Below are 5,105 nucleotides of genomic sequence, written 5' to 3' on the forward strand. Positions count from 1 at the left end.
GGTCTTCGTCCCTTATCCTTGCCCCTCCCAGCTCCACTACAAAGACGATTGTACATTGCTTTGGCCGCTCCCTCTCAACTACGGAGACGAGTTTAACGCGGTTTCCACCCCTCCCTCTCAACCGCACCAGTGCACGCTTGCCGCGCCACAACACCGACGCTGGACCCGTGAATCGTGAGCACCCAGCTATGACTTACCGCACTCGTGCAAAATAATAAAACACGATAAATATATTACTTACACGTGCGTTTTGTTTTGCAAGCGGCGCGAAAAAAATTAAAAAGGGAATGCAACACGAGGACTTCCCTGGAGGTCACCCATCCTAGTACTACTCTCGCCCAAGCACGCTTAACTTCGGAGTTCTGATGGGATCCGGTGCTTTAGTGCTGGTATGATCGCATCCGACATATTACCCCGGTCTTCGTCCCTTATCCTTGCCCCTCCCAGCTCCACTACAAAGACGATTGTACATTGCTTTGGCCGCTCCCTCTCAACTACGGAGACGAGTTTAACGCGGTTTCCACCCCTCCCTCTCAACCGCACCAGTGCACGCTTGCCGCGCCACAACGCCGACGCTGGACCCGTGAATCGTGAGCACCCAGCTATGACTTACCGCACTCGTGCAAAATAATAAAACACGGTAAATATATTACTTACACGTGCGTTTTGTTTTGCAAGCGGCGCGGAAAAAATTAAAAAGGGAATGCAACACGAGGACTTCCCAGGAGGTCACCCATCCTAGTACTACTCTCGCCCAAACACGCTTAACTTCGGAGTTCTGATGGGATCCGGTGCTTTAGTGCTGGTATGATCGCATCCGATATGTTACCCCGTTCTTCGTCCCTTATCCTTGCCCCTCCCAGCTCCACTACAAAGACGATTGTACATTGCTTTGGCCGCTCCCTCTCAACTACGGAGACGAGTTTAACGCGGTTTCTACCCCTCCCTCTCAATCGCACCAGTGCACGCTTGCCGCGCCACAACGCCGACGCTGGACCCGTGAATCGTGAGCACCCAGCTATGACTTACCGCACTCGTGCAGAATAATAAAACACGGTAAATATATTACTTACACGTGCGTTTTGTTTTGCAAGCGGCGCGAAAAAAATTAAAAAGGGAATGCAACACGAGGACTTCCCAGGAGGTCACCCATCCTAGTACTACTCTCGCCCAAGCACGCTTAACTTCGGAGTTCTGATGGGATCCGGTGTTTTAGTGCTGGTATGATCGCATCCAACATGTTACCCCGGTCTTCGTCCCTTATCCTTGCCCCTCCCAGCTCCACTACAAAGACGATTGTACATTGCTTTGGCCGCTCCCTCTCAACTACGGAGACGAGTTTAACGCGGTTTCCACCCCTCCCTCTCAACCGCACCAGTGCACGCTTGCCGCGCCACAACGCCGACGCTGGACCCGTGAATCGTGAGCACCCAGCTATGACTTACCGCACTCGTGCAAAATAATAAAACACGGTAAATATATTACTTACACGTGCGTTTTGTTTTGCAAGCGGCGCGAAAAAAATTAAAAAGGGAATGCAACACGAGGACTTCCCAGGAGGTCACCCATCCTAGTACTACTCTCGCCCAAGCACGATTAACTTTGGAGTTCTGATGGGATCCGGTGCTTTAGTGCTGGTATGATCGCATCCAACATGTTACCCCGGTCTTCGTCCCTTATCCTTGCCCCTCCCAGCTCCACTACAAAGATGATTGTACATTGCTTTGGCCGCTCCCTCTCAACTACGGAGACGAGTGTAACGTGGTTTCCACCCCTCCCTCTCAACCGCACCAGTGCACGCTTGCCGCGCCACAACGCCGACGCTGGACCCGTGAATCGTGAGCACCCAGCTATGACTTACCGCACTCGTGCAAAATAATAAAACATGGTAAATATATTACTTACACGTGCGTTTTGTTTTGCAAGCGGCGCGGAAAAAATTAAAAAGGGAATGCAACACGAGGACTTCCCAGGAGGTCACCCATCCTAGTACTACTCTCGCCCAAGCACGCTTAACTTCGGAGTTCTGATGGGATCCGGTGCTTTAGTGCTGGTATGATCGCATCCAACATGTTACCCCGGTCTTCGTCCCTTATCCTTGCCCCTCCCAGCTCCACTACAAAGACGATTGTACATTGCTTTGACCGCTCCCTCTCAACTACGGAGACGAGTTTAACGCGGTTTCCACCCCTCCCTCTCAACCGCACCAGTGCACGCTTGCCGCGCCACAACACCGACGCTGGACCCGTGAATCGTGAGCACCCAGCTATGACTTACCGCACTCGTGCAAAATAATAAAACATGGTAAATATATTACTTACACGTGCGTTTTGTTTTGCAAGCGGCGCGGAAAAAATTAAAAAGGGAATGCAACACAAGGACTTCCCAGGAGGTCACCCATCCTAGTATTACTCTCGCCCAAGCACGCTTAACTTCGGAGTTCTGATGGGATCCGGTGCTTTAGTGCTGGTATGATCGCATCCAACATGTTACCCCGGTCTTCGTCCCTTATCCTTGCCCCTTCCAGCTCCACTACAAAGACGATTGTACATTGCTTTGGCCGCTCCCTCTCAACTACGGAGACGAGTTTAACGCGGTTTCCACCCCTCCCTCTCAACCGCACCAGTGCACGCTTGCCGCGCCACAACGCCGACGCTGGACCCGTGAATCGTGAGCACCCAGCTATGACTTACCGCACTCGTGCAAAATAATAAAACACGATAAATATATTACTTACACGTGCGTTTTGTTTTGCAAGCGGCGCGGAAAAAATTAAAAAGGGAATGCAACACGAGGACTTCCCAGGAGGTCACCCATCCTAGTACTACTCTCGCCCAAGCACGCTTAACTTCGTAGTTCTGATGGGATCCGGTGCTTTAGTGCTTGTATGATCGCATCCAACATGTTACCCCGGTCTTCGTCCCTTATCCTTGCCCCTCCCAGCTCCACTACAAAGACGATTGTACATTGCTTTGGCCGCTCCCTCTCAACTACGGAGACGAGTTTAACGCGGTTTCCACCCCTCCCTCTCAACCGCACCAGTGCACGCTTGCCGCGCCACAACGCCGACGCTGGACCCGTGAATCGTGAGCACCCAGCTATGACTTACCGCACTCGTGCAAAATAATAAAACACGGTAAATATATTACTTACACGTGCGTTTTATTTTGCAAGCGGCGCGAAAAAAATTAAAAAGGGAATGCAACACGAGGACTTCCCAGGAGGTCACCCATCCTAGTACTACTCTCGCCCAAGCACGCTTAACTTCGGAGTTCTGATGGGATCCGGTGCTTTAGTGCTGGTATGATCGCATCCGACATGTTATCCCGGTCTTCGTCCCTTATCCTTGCCCCTCCCAGCTCCACTACAAAGACAATTGTACATTGCTTTGGCCGCTCCCTCTCAACTACGGAGACGAGTTTAACGCGGTTTCCACCCCTCCCTCTCAACCGCACCAGTGCACGCTTGCCGCGCCACAACGCCGACGCTGGACCCGTGAATCGTGAGCACCCAGCTATGACTTACCGCACTCGTGCAAAATAATAAAACACGGTAAATATATTACTTACACGTGCGTTTTGTTTTGCAAGCGGCGCGAAAAAAATTAAAAAGGGAATGCAACACGAGGACTTCCCAGGAGGTCACCCATCCTAGTACTACTCTCGCCCAAGCACGCTTAACTTCGGAGTTCTGATGGCATCCGGTGCTTTATTGCTGGTATGATCGCATCCGACATGTTACCCCGGTCTTCGTCCCTTATCCTTGCCCCTCCCAGCTCCACTACAAAGACGATTGTACATTGCTTTGGCCGCTCCCTCTCAACTACGGAGACGAGTTTAACGCGGTTTCCACCCCTCCCTCTCAACCGCACCAGTGCACGCTTGCCGCGCCACAACGCCGACGCTGGACCCGTGAATCGTGAGCACCCAGCTATGACTTACCGCACTCGTGCAAAATAATAAAACACGGTAAATATATTACTTACACGTGCGTTTTGTTTTGCAAGCGGCGCGAAAAAAATTAAAAAGGGAATGCAACACGAGGACTTTCCCGGAGGTCACCCATCCTAGTACTACTCTCGCCCAACACGCTTAACTTCGGAGTTCTGATGGGATCTGGTGCTTTAGTGTTGGTATGATCGCATCCGACATGTTACCCCGGTCTTCGTCCCTTATCCTTGCCCCTCCCCGCTCCACTACAAAGACGATTGTACATTGCTTTGGCCGCTCCCTCTCAACTACGGAGACGAGTTTAACGCGGTTTCCACCCCTCCCTCTCAACCGCACCAGTGCACGCTTGCCGCGCCACAACACCGACGCTGGACCCGTGAATCGTGAGCACCCAGCTATGACTTACCGCACTCGTGCAAAATAATAAAACACGATAAATATATTACTTACACGTGCGTTTTGTTTTGCAAGCGGCGCGAAAAAAATTAAAAAGGGAATGCAACACGAGGACTTCCCAGGAGGTCACCCATCCTAGTACTACTCTCGCCCAAGCACGCTTAACTTCGGAGTTCTGATGGGATCCAATGCTTTAGTGCTGGTGTGATCGCATCCGACATGTTACCCCAGTCTTCGTCCCTTATCCTTGCCCCTCCCAGCTCCACTACAAAGACGATTGTACATTGCTTTGGCCACTCCCTCTCAACTACGGAGACGAGTTTAACGCGGTTTCCACACCTCCCTCTCAACCGCACCAGTGCACGCTTGCCGCGCCACAACGCCGACGCTGGACCCGTGAATCGTGAGCACCCAGCTATGACTTACCGCACTCGTGCAAAATAATAAAACATGGTAAATATATTACTTACACGTGCGTTTTGTTTTGCAAGCGGCGCGAAAAAAATTAAAAAGGGAATGCAACACGAGGACTTCCCAGGAGGTCACCCATCCTAGTACTACTCTCGCCCAAGCACGCTTAACTTCGGAGTTCTGATGGGATCCGGTGCTTTAGTGCTGGTATGATCGCATCCGACATGTTACCCCGGTCTTCGTCCCTTATCCTTGCCCCTCCCAGCTCCACTACAAAGACGATTGTACATTGCTTTGGCCGCTCCCTCTCAACTACGGAGACGAGTTTAACGCGGTTTCCACCCCTCC

General features: G+C 51.6%; 12 non-coding genes across 12 annotated transcripts; all 12 read right to left on the minus strand.

Annotated features, from left to right (window-relative positions):
* Positions 1-284: 284 nt before the first annotated feature.
* LOC123174524 (5S ribosomal RNA) lies at positions 285-403 on the minus strand. The gene has a single exon (XR_006487130.1). It is a non-coding gene; the product is annotated as a 5S ribosomal RNA (ribosomal RNA).
* A 297-nt stretch (positions 404-700) lies between these two features.
* LOC123174526 (5S ribosomal RNA) lies at positions 701-819 on the minus strand. The gene has a single exon (XR_006487132.1). It is a non-coding gene; the product is annotated as a 5S ribosomal RNA (ribosomal RNA).
* A 297-nt stretch (positions 820-1,116) lies between these two features.
* Positions 1,117-1,235, minus strand: LOC123174511 (5S ribosomal RNA). Its single transcript, XR_006487117.1, has one exon. It is a non-coding gene; the product is annotated as a 5S ribosomal RNA (ribosomal RNA).
* A 297-nt stretch (positions 1,236-1,532) lies between these two features.
* Positions 1,533-1,651, minus strand: LOC123174478 (5S ribosomal RNA). The gene has a single exon (XR_006487089.1). It is a non-coding gene; the product is annotated as a 5S ribosomal RNA (ribosomal RNA).
* A 297-nt stretch (positions 1,652-1,948) lies between these two features.
* Positions 1,949-2,067, minus strand: LOC123174508 (5S ribosomal RNA). The gene has a single exon (XR_006487114.1). It is a non-coding gene; the product is annotated as a 5S ribosomal RNA (ribosomal RNA).
* A 297-nt stretch (positions 2,068-2,364) lies between these two features.
* LOC123174472 (5S ribosomal RNA) lies at positions 2,365-2,483 on the minus strand. Its single transcript, XR_006487084.1, has one exon. It is a non-coding gene; the product is annotated as a 5S ribosomal RNA (ribosomal RNA).
* A 297-nt stretch (positions 2,484-2,780) lies between these two features.
* On the minus strand, positions 2,781-2,899 carry LOC123174489 (5S ribosomal RNA). Its single transcript, XR_006487100.1, has one exon. It is a non-coding gene; the product is annotated as a 5S ribosomal RNA (ribosomal RNA).
* A 297-nt stretch (positions 2,900-3,196) lies between these two features.
* Positions 3,197-3,315, minus strand: LOC123174509 (5S ribosomal RNA). Its single transcript, XR_006487115.1, has one exon. It is a non-coding gene; the product is annotated as a 5S ribosomal RNA (ribosomal RNA).
* A 297-nt stretch (positions 3,316-3,612) lies between these two features.
* On the minus strand, positions 3,613-3,731 carry LOC123174488 (5S ribosomal RNA). Its single transcript, XR_006487099.1, has one exon. It is a non-coding gene; the product is annotated as a 5S ribosomal RNA (ribosomal RNA).
* A 297-nt stretch (positions 3,732-4,028) lies between these two features.
* Positions 4,029-4,146, minus strand: LOC123174492 (5S ribosomal RNA). The gene has a single exon (XR_006487102.1). It is a non-coding gene; the product is annotated as a 5S ribosomal RNA (ribosomal RNA).
* A 297-nt stretch (positions 4,147-4,443) lies between these two features.
* On the minus strand, positions 4,444-4,562 carry LOC123174483 (5S ribosomal RNA). Its single transcript, XR_006487094.1, has one exon. It is a non-coding gene; the product is annotated as a 5S ribosomal RNA (ribosomal RNA).
* Positions 4,563-4,859: 297 nt separating this feature from the next.
* On the minus strand, positions 4,860-4,978 carry LOC123174510 (5S ribosomal RNA). The gene has a single exon (XR_006487116.1). It is a non-coding gene; the product is annotated as a 5S ribosomal RNA (ribosomal RNA).
* Positions 4,979-5,105: the final 127 nt, after the last annotated feature.

Source organism: Triticum aestivum, unplaced genomic scaffold (assembly GCF_018294505.1).
Source record: "Triticum aestivum cultivar Chinese Spring unplaced genomic scaffold, IWGSC CS RefSeq v2.1 scaffold100969, whole genome shotgun sequence".
Lineage (NCBI taxonomy): Eukaryota > Viridiplantae > Streptophyta > Magnoliopsida > Poales > Poaceae > Triticum > Triticum aestivum.